Genomic DNA, 15,111 nt, shown 5'->3' on the forward strand with positions numbered 1-15,111 from the left:
CTTACCAGCGTAAATACTGAAGAGAATTGATAGTGAATATTTGTTTCTTCCACTTGATATTTGCAATGTATGTTTTTGCTAATGCCTTTCTCTAAGAAATTGCGGGAGATTGGGGCCGTCTTTTGTGTACCAGTGACTTTTACTTGAGGCTGAAAGCAGGAATGGGACGAACATTCACAGGGCATCCAGCCCATGCTAGAGACGCTGCTGCCTGGGGGTTTGAGCAGGGCTGCGCACGGGAGCAGGGGAAAGTCTAGCAGCAGTTTCTGATCTTCACCTGCTATGTTCTCTCTGCAGAGTCACTATTTCAGCAACTTAACGTGATATTTAGGAAGCTAAGAAACAACTGGGTTTGCAGCACATTTGAAAGTCAAGGAAGATAGTTTCTTCCAGGTTCCTAAAAACAAAATAATTAATGGCAACTGCTGAAAAATCATCTCCTTTATTCATTCCCTGTTTTCTAGTATTTACTGCTCAAAACTGTGCAGTCTTATCTTGGTTATATTTCAAACCAAGAAATCAAACATTGATTATAAATCAAACATTTCCTATAGCTGTGAATGAGTTTAAACAGTACTGCGTAGTTAACATATTATGTTTCAACTGTTCAATTAAACCCATCATGCTACAGTACTAAAAAGATTCACTTTAAAAATCAAGATTCATTTCTGTAATTTGTTGATTAAAATGTACCCCTAGAAAAGTCTTAAGTAACTTATAATGGAACTGAAATGTAGATAAGTATGGGTAAGAGACAAGTCACTAGTTTGAAATAGAAACGATAATTCTCTTGTTAAAACACTTGCCTGTCTGTACTAGCATAGTGCGTGCTGCTCAATGGAGAGGCTGTAAACATCAATGGATGGAACAGAGGTTTCATGGTTTACTGTAAACCTACAAGGGAAATTCCAAACTTCGTATCTGTGATATTTTGTGCATTAATATATCATTACAGACATGAAGACTTGTGACATTTCATTTTAATTAGTCATTTCCTTATTGGCATCAAATCACTGAACTGTGTTCCAGTTTTGTTACAGCTGCCTCAGCTCAAATTGGCCTAAACTCCCTTTTCCTATAATTTTTTTTCTTTTAAAGCTGCAAAATGAGTGTTTTTTAAATCTCGGGTCTCATTTTTGTGTTGTATAACACTTCTCTCCTCTTTCAAGAGTAGATATATTTCTTCAACGTTTTTCTTGACTTTGGTTCTTTTTGTCTTTAAACAGTTGTCAGTGTCAGTGGTTCTTTTCCCATTTAGAAGATCCTACCATTGTGCACTTACAGGAGACTGTATCTATGGCTACCATTCCATTCTTTACTTTATCAACAGTGATTAAGTGAAACTCTGCATTGCATTTTAGAAAGAAACCTCCAAAACTTCATCTTTAGGATTCCTCAAAGTTTAAATGAACACATAGCAATTCATTTATACACACCAGTTTCTTAAGGAACACAAAATACTTGTTTTCCTCCTAGGGAAACTAAGAGCCAACTAAACTATGGAATAGAAGGTTATTTGTAATGTAATTGTACGCTCCTGAGCAAACGTAAACTGCTGTAGCTCTGTGCACACAATGTAATTTAATGCTACAGCGTGCTTGTAACTTGCAGGAAAAACATGCGTAACAAAGTTTTAGTTAAATATCTTCATACTGTGCATTTTTTCCTTCTAATAACTATTAAGAAATTATTTGTGGCCACTTGAGACTTTTGTTTATATTGGCAGAAAGTTGAAATCTTTGGATATTTAGGAAACTAAGATTACAGATTGTGTGGGCCCCTCAAAATGGTACATTGCATTATTGTTTAGCACCAGATTTGGTGGGGGGATAGAAACACATAGAAGGTAATTTTAAAGAGAACTTACTATAAATCGCTTTTCCCTCATCTGCACAAATGAACTAGAGAACTGATTTTCACAAAAATATGTATAAAGTATTTAGAAAAACATCTACAGCTCATGTTGGAGAGGGGGAAGCATGGACAGATTCAGCTGGATTGTGTTTTAGGTTTTGGTGTATGAATTTCTGGCAAACAATGTAGTATGAGTCTTTTTCATTTGTTCTTTATAAAAATACATAGAAAATGTAATTTAATGTTAGAAATCCTATACTTGAAAGACGCTTCAATTATCAATTGCTTTATGAAGCAAAGTCAAAAACAAGCATGGAAAGTGTAGAAATGGATTTGTGCTTGTTTGAATAGTTTGCTGCTAATTGTGTCATTAAGTGTGTGAAAGTTCTCTGATAGTGTCGTCTTACGTTTTGTTAAATAGCCATTGCTTTTGAAAATCATATAGTATGTGGTTTAGGAGTTAGTTAATAATGTCTACATTTTTTAAAGTTTCATACAAAGTATTTATGTGTTATAAGGAATTGTGGAGCCAGCCCTGATGGTCTAGTGGTGGAGGTTTGGCCCTCACCGCTTTGGCAGCCTGGGTTCACTTCCTGAGCTTGAACCACACCACCTGTCTGTCAGTAGCCATGCTGTGGTGGCCGTTCACATAGAAGAACTAGAATGACTTACAACTCACATATACAACCAGGTACTGGGGCTTTGGGGAGAAGAGAAAAAGAGGAAGATTGGCAACAAATGTTAGCTCAGGGCGAATCTTTCCCTGCAAAAAAAAAAAAAAAGAAATTGCAGTAGTACCATTTTTGATTAGTCTGACTGATTTCAGGCCTTGAAATCAATTAAACTAAGTGATGTTTTCTCTTTCCCTGGGTCAACTTGACTATTTTGCCCTATCTAGGTTCCTAATTTGTTGGCTGATGGCTCCCTTTGGATGTGTTAGGGGCCTGACTAGCAGGTCGCAGGAGGCAGCAGTAGGGAGAACCTGGCAGGTGGTGGTAGTTCTGTGGCCAAAGGCCTTGCCTCTAAGGGCCCGGCTTTGTATGCCTGCGGCAGTGACAGGTTTTTGGAGAGCATTCACAGGGCGTCAGTACTCTAAAAGTCTGCTTTCTGAGAGTGGGGGTCCTCATTCCGTTTTGGAGTTGTAAGTGCCAGGGGAGTACTCATGGGTCAGAGTTCCCTTCCGTGAATTCTGCTCCTAACAGGGCTCTGTAAACTTCGTGACTTGTGCCACCAACCCCACAGCAGTGACCTGGAACTCTTTCTTGTCTCCACTGCATGCTGGAACTCACAGTTGCTCTTTCAACTCTCGTCTCCAGCGCTGTCAGCTACGGAGACTTAAAAGCCTGCAGTGGGGCCTGGCATGGAACATGGTTCTGATCAGGGAGCTGGAAACAGAAGTCCACTTGGGATTTATGAGGACTGTTTTCCTTTCCTGGTGGAAGTGCTAACCTTTTTCTGTCCCCATCTTACCTGGAAAATGGATCGTGAGGCTGACAGAGGAGAACCAATCTGACCTTCCGAGACTGAGCTAGGAAATAAATCCACCTGTAAAAAGAGACATCATCGTAAACAAGATTTAGCAGAAAGAAATTACAGAATAAGCTCTACAAAGATGGCAGACATAGAAATGATCAGGTACAGAATTTGAAATGACTGTCTAATATGTGTCAAGGAATAAAAGTATCAAAATGGTAAAATAACAAGGTTCTATGAAAATTGGGCAGGTTTAAGAATTGTCAAAATAGAATTTATAGTGATGAGAAAATAATTACAATTAAAATCTCGATGGAAAAGTAAGTATAGATCAGACACAGAATTGGTGAACTGTGAGATCTGACTAGTCCGTGTCTGTGCTGTCATGTACCTATTATCTATTGTTCCAAATTCACCTTCCATACTCTTTCTGATGTGTCTGTGACTCGATGTTTCATTGACAGTTGGCTTCCTTTGGGTCATGTCATACATAGAGTTTGAGCCCCAGCTTGTGTCCCAGGCCACTCAAGTAGTCCTTGCACCTACCCTGTGCTTAGTTCTCCTGTTCCTGAGTGTGTATTGAGAGTAGACATATTCGACAGCTGACAGAATCCCCGCTTTGGTTCCCTGATTATAACAAGGCCCAAGTAGAAGTGAGAATAGTAAACCCAGTCAATGCTACATCTGGGGACGTTACAGAGAACCATCATCAGAAGTCCTGAAAGATGCAGGGTGAAGGCTCCCGTGATATCTGTTCAGACTAGACAGAAATTTGGTGGATCTTGGAGAACGACTGTATTGTCATAAGCTAATCAGGTGATGACCTCAACTGCAGCTATTGTCTGGGATATAGAAAACATCTCAACAACTTTCCAAGGATTGCTATAAAGAACACATTGATCACAACACCATGGAGAAAAATCAGTACTTTAAAAATACAAAAATATCACAATGGAAAGCTATGTTTAAATGAACGATAATATGCAACATCCAAAATTTATGGGTTGTAGCTAATGCTTTCCTCAAAAGATTTACGCCTTTAAATACATAGATAAAGAAAGATTGATAATCTAAGCTTTGACCTCAAGCTAGAAAAAGACCAGCCAAAGAAATCAGATAAAAAAGAGTACATCCTGTATGCTTCTATACAAATGCTAAGAACAGGCAAAACTATAGCAAAAAAGGTCGGAGTGGTTCTTGAGGACGGGGTGACTTGGGAGGATCATGAAGGTTATCTGGTGCTTCTGTCTTACTGGCCTGCTTCTGGAGCTGGGTGACAGTTACATAATGTGCTCACTTCGTGAAAATTCGTCAAGCTTTATGCTTACTTATGCACAGACAATTAAGACAAATAATGTGCTGAACAGCTCAGCTGTGAATATCCTTTACATGGTCATAAGAATTACAGCACTGAATTTTTATAAAACAAAATATATTTTGGGGAAGGATGAAGAGATGGGAAGTGTGCAGGTACAACGACAGAAAGGAGGAGTTTGGAAAAGAAATGCTCATCTTCCGTTAGTGGGAAATGAATAGGTAGATGCCTAACGTGAAAACATAAGGAGCTGCAGTGTATCTCCCTTAGAGACAGGGAGACAGATGTTAAATCACCGAAAGGGTGGAAATTGCTTCCAAGAAGTGGGAAATGGGGGGTGGTGGGAGCAAACAAATGAATGTTTCTTTTGCTTACTATGTCTTGCTGAATAATTTGATTAAACTATGTGCAGATATATCTTGATGAAAATAAAAAACAGCCTTTAAAAACTTAATTATGTATTTAGAGGGTGTTCAAAAAGTTGGGAAACCTAGAATAAACTTTTTTTAAACAGTGTGTTATGTTTTCAAATTACAGGCTCAGTATGTTTTTGTTCAATTTCCAAACACATTTTCAGGCAAAGTGCCTCTAAATGTAATGAATGCAGCTGGTAATCTGAAAAAAATACACACATTATAAAGCAACCCTGTCGTATGGAACATTCTCCTCTGAGGATAATGTTCCATTTCTTCACTTTCCAATAATTCCTTTAGACAGCCACATGTGCCTAGGACTACTGTATCAGACAATTCCACTAGAGAGGATTTAAATAGCCTGGAAACAGGGAAAATGGTTTATTTACGGTACTTTTTTCAGATTAACAGCTGGACCCATTGCTTTAATTTTGAGGTACTTTATCCGAAAATGCATTGAGCGTATTTCTTGAAAACAGAACTAACATACTGTTTAGGTTGATTGTTTCTCAACTTTTTTTGATAACTGTATATATGATGCTCTTTCCTTCTACTTAGTTTGTTATTCTTTTAATAATTGCTCATGTATTTTCAGCCATTATTTCCCACATAAGCATTTAAGTCTTAGAATCGCCCCCTGCCAACTACTGGCTGACCTGCTGGCATGTGGACTCAGCCACTTGTAAAGGGAGTGAGCTGCCCGGCATTTGCATTCAGCACGGCTTTCCTGATCACCTTCCTGCAGTCACCTTCCCTTAAAGGTCTTGATGGATCGCATTATTCAGTTAGGTTGAAAGGCATTTAACGGAAGGGAGATGGATATATTGGAGTGGCATTCATGAATATATATATGAATTCACATACAACCCCACACTTTCCACCAAGGCTCATGCAGTAGGAAATAAATGCCCAAAATATGAGGAGGGCGCTCTGATACTGGGCAGTAAAAAAAAAAACGAATATCCACCAGCATTATTTAACTCCAAAGGAAATGATGATGTGAGTAAATGCTATCCATCTAGTTCTCAGTCATTCCAAAAAGCATTCCTTATATTAAGTTAGAATGTTCCAGAGAGCTTGGTAAAACCTTCTGTTTTCTTTTATCTAAAGAAGAAAAAAATGTAATCTATAGTGTTTCCCTTTTTATCCGGATTTGGAGGAAGCTCAGGGCTAATGTTGAATCACAGTAGCTATGATCCCCTAGAACTCTGATTCTCAAAGTGTTCCCCAGAGAGCCCGAGGGCCTCTTGGAAGTGCCTGGACGATGCGCAAGCCAGCTCCTTCCTGCCCTGCTGACTTGAAGGCAGGAAACCTAACTGTTTTATGTCTATGGGTTCCCCTGAAGAACACATCTGAGTAAAGGCCCCTATCGCTAAGAAACGATTACACTTCTGTTGGGATTGATGAGCCCAGTTGCCTCCTCCTGCCTCAAGGTCCACATTCTCTATTTCCATGTCAACAGCTTCACTTTGTATAAGTAATAGATGGCACCACAAGCACTATCCTGGAAGCGAGTGGATGTGATTCTTAGAGGAGTCACTCCCTTGGAGGTTTTGAAAGGATTTCCTGGAGTGGGTTCTGTTTGGATCAGTGTAAAGAAACAGCTGGGTCTAACTAAGTCATCATAGAGATGGCAAGTCGTTGCTAATCTCAGGGCCCCTTCCAGCCTCTCTGAGCCTTCACAATAGTTTCTGTGGCTGCCCAGAGTTGTTGGGCTTGCAGATTTGCTGGTATTTCAAATTTATTAAGGCTCCCCTTCCAGTACAGTATTTCTGTCAAATGAAGATTTTTGCTTTGTTTTAAAATCTATCTCCTGAACCCAACAAGAGCTAATACTAATAGTCTGAGATTTCCACCATATTTCAAAACCAGGATTTTCCCCTGGCCCTTTGCCTGATGAGCTAGACCTGTTCTCTACAGATTTGGATGGGGTACTGTTGTTTATTAGTTATTTTATTGAGGTCACAATAGTTTATAACGTGGTGAAATTTCAGTTGTATATTAACATTTGTCAGTCATCATGTATATGTGCCCATTTACCCCTTATGCCCACCTCCAAAACGCCTCCCCTTTGGTAACCACTGGTCTGTTCTCTTCATCCATGTGTTTGTCTTCCATATATGAGTGAAATCATGTTGTTGTTTGTCTTTGTCTGGCTTGCTTTGCTTAACATAATACCCTCAAGGTCCATCCGTGTTGTTACAAATGGGACAATTTTGTCCTTTTTTATAGCTTAGTAGTATTCTATTGTATATACGTACCACATCTTCTTTATCCATTCATCAGTCAGTGGGCGTTTGGGTTGCTTCCATGACTTGGCTGTTATAAATAATGCTGCAATGAACATAGGGGTGCATAAGTCTCTTTGAATTGTTCATTTCTAGTTCTTTGGATAAAAGTGAGATAGCTGGGTCATATGGCATTTCTATTTTTAATCTTTGAGAAATCTCCATACTATTTTGCACAGTGGTCGCACCAGATTGCATTCCCACCAGCAGTGTATGAGAGTTCCTTTTCTCCACATCATCTCCAACATTTGATGTTTTTTGTCTTGGTAATCATAGTGATTCTAACATGTGTAAGGTGATATCTCATTGTGCTGTTGATTTTCATTTCCCTGATAATTAGTGATGTTGAACACTTGATGTTTTCATGTGCCTGTTGGTCATCTGTATATCTTCTTTGGAAAAATGTCTGGTCATATCCTCTGCCCATTTTTTGATTAGGTTTTTTTTTTTTTATGTTGAGTTGTGTGAGTTCTTTATATATTTTGGAGTTTCACCCCTTGTCAGACATATGATTCGAAAATATTTCCTCCCAGTTAGTGGGTTGTCTTTTCATTTTGTTCTTGGTTTCCTTTGCCCTACTGAAGCTCTTTAGTCTGATGAAGTCCCATTTGTTTAATTTTTCTATGGTTTCCCTTGCCCAAGTAGACTTTCTGAAATGCAATACAGATATGCCACTATTTTTATTAATTTTGAAATAATTATATAAAAAATTTTAGTTCATTTTAATCTTAATCCAAATTTCACATATTTTTATTGGGTATAATCTCAGTGCACATATAATTTTAAACCCATATTATTTCATCGATCTGCATAAATATTTTTCTGAAATGCAATACAGATATGCACTTGACCACTATTCATATAGTGATGGATGGAATGGTAGATATAGAAACAATTTTTTGTAAGTGTACAGTTGTAGGATATTCTAAATGGAAGAAAAAACTGACAGTGACAATTGTTTAAAGGAAAAAGAACAGAAGTCAAGGAAAACATTGAAGAATATCTATTCTTAAAAAGAAGAGAGAAGTGTTATATAACACAAAAATGAGACCCAGACATTTGAAAACTGCTCATTTTATTGCTTTAAAAGACAAACAAAAAAATCATAGAAGAGGGAGTTTCCACCCATTTGAGATGAGGCAGCTGTAACAAAAATGGAACACAGTGCAATGATTTGACACCAATAAGGAAATGACTAATTAAAATGAAATTTCACAAGTCTTCATGTCTGTAATAATATATTAATGCACATAGTATCAAAAATACCGAGTCTGGAATTTCCCCCTTTAGGTTTACAATAAACTGCAAAATCTCAGTTTAATCCATTGGCTTTTGTAGCCTCTTGGTTGAGCAGCACACACTGTACAAGTATAGACGGGCAAATGTTCTACCATGAGAATTATCGTTCTCATCTCAAACTAGTGACTTGCCTCTTAATCATACTTATCTACATTTCATTTCCATTATAAGTCACTTAAGACTTTTCTAGTGGCACATTTTAATCAACATATTACATAAAAAAGAATCTAGATTTTCAAATGAATCTTTTTAGTACTGTGGCATGAAGAGTTTAATTGAACAGTTGAAACATAATATGTTAACTACACAGTACTATTTAAACTCATTCACAACTATAGGAAATGTTTGATTTTTAAAATATAACCAAGATAAGACTGCACAGTTATGAGGAACAAATACTAGAAAATAGGGAATGAATAAATCAGACGATTTTTCAGCAGTGACCATTCATTATTTTGCTTGTAGGAACCTGGAAGAAATTGTCTTCTTTGAGTTTCAAATGTGCTGTCAATCCAGTCATTTCTTGACTTCCTGAATATCACCTTGAATTGGTGACTCTGCAGAGAGAATATACCAAGTGAAGATGATCAAAACTTGCTGGTAGAATTTTTACTACTCTTGTCCCCTGCCGCAAACTCCAAGAATGGCAGCATCCCTAGCACAGGGATGCCCTGTAAATGTTTGTTCCATCCTTTCTTTCAGACTCAAGTAAAAGTCAGTGGTACACAAAAGATGGCCCTAACCTTCTTGCAATTTCTTAAAGAAAGGCATTAGCAAAGAGATACATTGCAAATGCCAAGTAGAAGAAACAAACATTCACTTTCAATTCCCTTCAGTATTTACACTTGAGTATTTACAAACATAACACTATGAAACTAGAAACAATCAACAAAAAAAGCTGAGAAAATCACAAATATGTGGAGACTAAACAACATGCTACTGAACAAACAATGGATTATTGAAGAAATTAAAGAAGAAATAAAAAAATATCTGGAGGCAAATGAAAATGAAAACACACCATACCAACTCACATGGGATGCAGCAAAAGCAGTCCTAAGAGGGAAATTCATAGCAATACAGGCTCTCCTCAACAAACAAGAAAAGTCTCAAAGCAGCCATCTTAAACTACATCTAACAGAACTAGAAAAAGAAAAACAAACAAAGCCCAAAGTCAGCAGAAGGAAGGAAATAGTAAGAATTAGACCAGAAATAAATGAAATAGACACCAAAAAAAAAAAACAGTAGAAAGGATAAATGAAACTAGGAGCTGGTTCTTTAAGAAGATAAACATAATTGACAAACCCTTAGCCAGACTCACTAAGAAAAAAAGAGAGAAGCCTCAAATAAATAAAATTAGAACTGAAAGAGGAGAAATTACAGTAGATACCACAGAAATACAAAGGATTATAAGAGAATACTATGAAAAACTATATGTGGGGCCGGCCCCATGGCCGAATGGTTAAGTTCGCGAGCTCCACTCGGCGGCTTGGGGTTTTGCTGGTTCGGATCCTGAGCGCGGACATGGCACTGCTTGTCAGGCCACATTGAGGCAGCGTCCCACATGCCACAACTAGAAGGATCTGCAACTAAGATATACAGCTATGTACCAGGGGGATTTGGGGAGATAAAGCAGAAAAAAAAAAGATTAGCAACAGTTCTTAGTGCCAACCTAAAACAACAACAACAAAAAAAAACTATATGCCAAAAATTGGACAACCTAGAAGAAATGGATAAATTCTTAGACTCATACAACTTCCCAAAACTGAAACAAGAAGAAATAGATAATGTGAATAGACCAGTCACAAGTAAAGAGACTGAAACGGTGATCAAATTCTTCCCAAAAAATAAAAGTCCAGGAGCAAATGGTTTCTCTGGAGAATTCTACCAAACATTAAAAGAAGATTTAATACACATCCTTCTCAAACTATTTCAAAAAGTTAAAGAAGACGGAACTTCCTTAGACGTTGTACAAATCCAACATCACCCTGATCCCAAAGCCAGACAAGGACAGCACAAAGAAAGAAAATTACAGGCCTATATTGATGGTGAACATAGATGGGAAAATCCTCAACAAAATAGTGGCAAGCCAAATACAGCTATACATTAATATACGTTAAAAGGATCATACACCATGATCAAGTGGGATTTATACCAGTGATGCAAGGATGGTTCAACATCTGCACATCAATCAATGTGATATATCACATTAACAAATTGAGGAATGAGAACCTCAAGATCATCTCAACAGATGGAGAGAAAGCATTTGACAAGATCCAACAGCCATTTATGATAAAAACTCTGAACAAAATGGGCAGGAAGGAAAATACTTCAACATAATAAAGGTCATATATGACAAATCCACAGCCAACATCATACTCAATGGGGAAAAACTGAATGCCATCTCTCTGAGAACAGGAACAAGACAAGGGTACCCCCTATCACCACTCTTATTTAATATAGTACTGGAGATTTTGGCCAGAACAGTGAGGTAAGAAAAAGAAATAAATCGTGTCCAAACTGGCAATGAAGAAATGAAACTCTTGCTGTTTGCAGAGAACATATTTTATATATAGAAACCCTATAGAATCCATCAGCAAAGTGTTAGAAATAATTAACAACTACAGCAAAGTGGCAGGGTACAAAATCAACTTAGAAAAATCAGTTGCATTACTATACTCTAAGAATGAACTAACAGAGAGAGAAGTCAAGAATATAATCCTATTTACAATCACAACAAAAAGAATAAAATATCTAGGAATAAATTTAACCAAGGAGGTGAAACACCTATGCAATGGAAACTATAGGACATTATTGAAAAAATCAATGATGACCTAAAGAACTGGAATATCTTCTTTGCTCATGGATTGGAAGAATAAACGTAGTTAAAATGTCCATGTTACCTAAAGCAATCTATGGATTCAATGCCACCTCAATCAGAATCCCAATGACATTCCTCACAGAAATAAAAGAAAGAATCATAAAATTCATATGGGGCACCAAAAGGCCCCCAATAGCTCAAGCAATCCTGAGAAAAAAGAACAAAGCAGGAGGCATCACATTCCCTGGCTTCAAAATATATTCCAAAGCTATAATAATCAAAACAGGATGGTAATGGCACAAAAACAGACACATAGATCAATGGAACAGAATTGAAAGCCCAGAAATAAAACCACACATCAACGGAGAGCTAAGTTTTGCCAAAGGAGCTAAGAACATACAATGGAGAAAGGAAAGTCTCTTCAATAAACGGTGTTGGCAAAACTGGACAGCCACATGCAAAAGAATGAAAGTAGACTATTATCTTTCGCCATACACAAAAATTAACTAAAAATGAATTCGAGATTTGAAGGTAAGCCCTGAAACCTTAAAACTCCTAGAAGAAAACATAGGCAGTACACTCTTTGACATTGGTCTTAGAAGGATCTTTTCAAATACTGTGTCTACTCTGGCAAGGGAAACAAAAGAAAAAATAAACAAATGGGACTTCATCAGACTAAAGAGTTTCTGCAAGGCAAAGGAAACCAGGAACAAAATGGAAAGACAACCCACCAGCTGGGAGAAAATATTTGCAAATCATATATCTGAAAAGAGCTTAATCTCCAAAATATATAAAGAACTCAACAACAAAACAACAACTCAACAACAAAACAACAACTCAACAACAAAAAACAACAACCTGATCAAAAAATGGGCAGAAGATATGAACAAATATTTTTCTAAAGAAGACGTACAGATGGACAACAGGCACATGAAAAGATGTTCAACATCACTAATCATCAGGGAAATGCCAATCAAAACTACATTGAGATATCACCTTACACCTGTTAGAATGCCTATAATCACTAAGGCAAAAAATAACAAGTGTTGGAGAGGATGTGGAGAAAAGGGAACCCTCACACATTGCTTATGGGGATGCAAACTGACACAGCCACTATGGAAAACACTATGGACATTTCTCAAAAAATTAAAAATAGAAATAGCATGCAACCCAGCTATTCCACTACTGGGTGTTTATCCAAAGATTTTGAAATCAACAATTCAAAGAGACTTATGCAACCCAGTGTTCACTGCAGCATTATTCACAATAGCCAAGATGTGGAAGCAACCCAAGTGATCATTGGCTGATGAATGGATAAAGAAGATGTGGTATATATATATAGAGAGAGAGACAGAGAGACAGAGAGAGAGAGAGAGAGAGAGATACAATGGAATACTACTCAGCCATAAAAAAGACAAAATTGTCCCATTTGCAACAACATGGATGACCTTGAGGGTATTATGTTAAGCAAGACAAGCCAGACAGAGAAAGACAACACCGTATGATTTCACTTATTTGTGGAAGATAAACAGCAAATGGACAAAGAGAACAAATTAGTGGTTACCAGAGGGGTAAGGGGTTGGGAATGGGCATAAGTGCTAAAGGGGCACATGTATATGGTAACAGACAAATAATAATGTAAAACTGAAATCTCACAATGTTATAAACTTTGCTACCTCAATAAGATAAAAAAATAAAATAACTTAGGCTTTCATAATCTTCTTGGTTTGTTGGGGGGAGGGTCATGATCCTTTGAGGTCATTAAAATGGGCTCTCTCCAAGATCTTTGCATACAACTCATGGGATTTATGGATTTTATGAAACCCATTAATAAAAAAGACGCCTGACTTAAAAGAAGAAAATATGGATTTTAGAAACAGTACTTTTCTTTATAATACATCTCTTATTAGAGTTTTGATTTTGTTAGATTACTAAATCTAAAGTCGCATATAGAAGAGCTGAGATTACATACTATGTTAAATTCAAAGTGTTTAAGAGATGCAGGGCAGTACTGTAGGAAGATTACCAAGTTAAGTATTGAAAGTCTAGGGTTCCACATTTGGCTAAAGGCATACCTAATTCTGTGGGTCTCAGTTTTCTCTTCTGTAATTGGGGAGTTTGAGTTACAAGACAGAAGGTGCCTCATGGCTTTGTACTATGAACCTATAAAGTAGACTTGCGTTCTTTCTTTTCTGTAAAATTTTAAATAAAATGGAAACCAAGATGTGTAAGACTTTGACACCGATCATTACAAAACATTATGGAGAGAAATGGTGAAGATGTGTACTCTCCCTAAATTGATTTGTAGATTCAATGCTATCCCAGTGAAAATCCCAGCAGGTTATTCTCTTTTATGGTGGAAACTGACAAGTGATTCTAAAATTCATATGGAAATGTGAAAGGCCAAAATTATCCAAGAAAATCTTGAAAACAAAACTGGAGGACTTATACAATCAGATATCAAGACCTACTATAAAGTTTATATTACATTATATTATAGAATATTATATGATATGATATTTCCCCCCACTTTTATTGACATGTAATGGACATATAACATTGTAAGACACACTCTTTTTCTTTTTTTTTTTGAGGAAGATTAGTCCTGAGCTAACTACTGCCAATCCTCATCTTTTTGCTTAGGAAGACTGGCCCTGAGCTAACATCCGTGCGCATCTTCCTCTACTTTATATGTGGGACACCTACCACAGCATAGTGTGCCAAGCAGTACCATGTCCACACCTGGGATCCGAACTGGCGAACCCCAGGCCACTGAGAAGCAGAACATGCACACTTAACCACTGTGCACCGGGCTGGCCCCAAGACACACTCTTGATGCAGATCTCAGACTAGTCTATCATGGCTTGGCTTTTTAACCAGCTCATAGTCTTCAATGGACATTTTGAAAGATGTTGATTAATAGTTCAATGAGGAAAATAGTCTACTTATTCAACGAATTTCCTCCAAGTTTCCAGGCCCCTTTAGATATAATCAAAACAGATTATGATGATGGGATGTCAAAAAGATTCTGTTTCTCCTCTGAAGTCAAAGGAATTCAGAAGAGTCTGACATTGTTACAAATGCAATTCAAGTCAAACTTAAGGATCTAATTCCTGACTTGAAGTCTTTAAATCTAGTCATAGTAAACAGTTCGTCTTTTTCTTCAAGAGGTTTTAGAATAGACAGGACAATTTTTATATAAATATTTATTGAGACTCTACTAAACACCAGGCAACCAGAAGCAGTAAGACCCTGGTTCCTATGGAGCTTGCAGGACACAATCAAGGAAGCTAACTAAGGAAGTTATGACAAAGTTTGATGTGTGTTATGACAGAGAAAATTCAGTACTATAGCGTCAAGGAAAAGTCAAGAACAGACCTTCTTCCAGAAGGCCTACCCAAACAGATAGCAGAAGGATGGGTGAGGTGGAGTTGGTTAGGAAAAGAAGGAGTAGAGGCGAAAGGATGTTTGAAATATTCACCAAAACATTCGTTTGTGCAAATGAAATCACAGTGAAGACATGGAACTGATAGAAATTCAGAACGGCTGGAATTCAAAGGGAGAGGGTGGAGTCTTACGAGCTGAAGCTGAAACCCAAGGGTGAGATCAAGGAGAAAATTACAAGGCATGTTAAGGATTTTTTCCCCCTTA

The sequence above is a fragment of the Equus caballus genome, chromosome 23, assembly GCF_041296265.1.
Source record: "Equus caballus isolate H_3958 breed thoroughbred chromosome 23, TB-T2T, whole genome shotgun sequence".
Taxonomy (NCBI): domain Eukaryota; kingdom Metazoa; phylum Chordata; class Mammalia; order Perissodactyla; family Equidae; genus Equus; species Equus caballus.